This window comes from Echinococcus granulosus (assembly GCF_000524195.1).
Source record: "Echinococcus granulosus chromosome Unknown EG_S00082, whole genome shotgun sequence".
NCBI classification, from domain to species: domain Eukaryota; kingdom Metazoa; phylum Platyhelminthes; class Cestoda; order Cyclophyllidea; family Taeniidae; genus Echinococcus; species Echinococcus granulosus.
Genome location: NW_020170462.1, coordinates 369,716 through 370,918, shown reverse-complemented (window position 1 = coordinate 370,918; position 1,203 = coordinate 369,716).

The window sequence follows — 1,203 nt, the reverse complement described above, 5'->3', positions numbered from 1 at the left end:
CAGCCACTTCTTAAATAGGCACGTGCCCTTCAGCATCGACGTCTTCATGTCCATGTTCGTCATCATTCCTTGTCATCATCCTCATCTCCATGTCCTTCCTTTACTACTTCTATGTTCATGGCAATACCGTGGTCGAATTTATGGCCATCGTTGTCTTCCCCCTCCCTTTCCCCTTCACCCATTCCTGGTGCATGCTCAGCGTCCTTCTCCTCCTTCACCACATCTTCCTCTTCATCTCCTCTTTTGCCTTCGCCAAAACTTCTCTCCCCTTTGAGGGCACTATCGTCTCAATTTACAGCGCTATTAGCAGTAGCTGTATCTCGATCCAATTCCAAGTCAATGTTGCCGGCGTATGTCCATCAACTTCCACCTGATAAGGCAGCTCCAAATTTGAATGTTCGGAGTCGTGTAGATGATCATCGGACTCCTGCCTGATGCTCAGTTGTCCAGCGCTTCCACAAACAGCAAAAGTAACTACAAGGTGAGTGACTTGACTTTTGATGCAAGGAATCACATCCCCTACATCCTTTCAATGTACAGGAGACATTGACCGAGGTCGAGGACAGATTCTCCGGTTGGTAAAATGCCAGAGGACTTTTGTGGGTGATACTGTGGAAGAGCACAGTGAGTTCTAGAAAATAGTGCACAAAGAGAAAGCATGAGTTCACTGGTAGAAGAGAGGAGAGAAGTAATGATAAATGGATGGGTGGGTAGTGGATAGATGGCTGGAGGGGAGGATGGGCGGGTGGATGGATGAGAAATGGACAAATGGTACAACAAACGGATGAATGCCCTGTGTCGCAGTGGGATTCATCTACAACACCACGTTCGAGTCCGTCTACATCATTCTTGCAATCATCTTCCAGTCCATCCTTGAAGAAGTCAAGAATAGTAGGGACGAAGAGGTAGAACTGGAGGTGGAAACAAAAGAAGACGTCGGTGATGAAGACTGTGGAGAATGAGATGCAGGCGAGGATAATCAAGCAATGATTATAATGATGATTTGGACGCACGCACATTAGTATTTGGAGATGTATATGAGCATGTAAAAGGCGGCAGTCAGTGGATGTGGACATGACGTAGATGAACTGCGAGGTGATTGCGAGAGACGACAAATGCGACGACTATTTTGGGCAGAGTCACGTGAGCTGCAAAGAAGTCATTTTGAGAAAATCGGAATCCTTCTCACCTCCCTCTCCAACA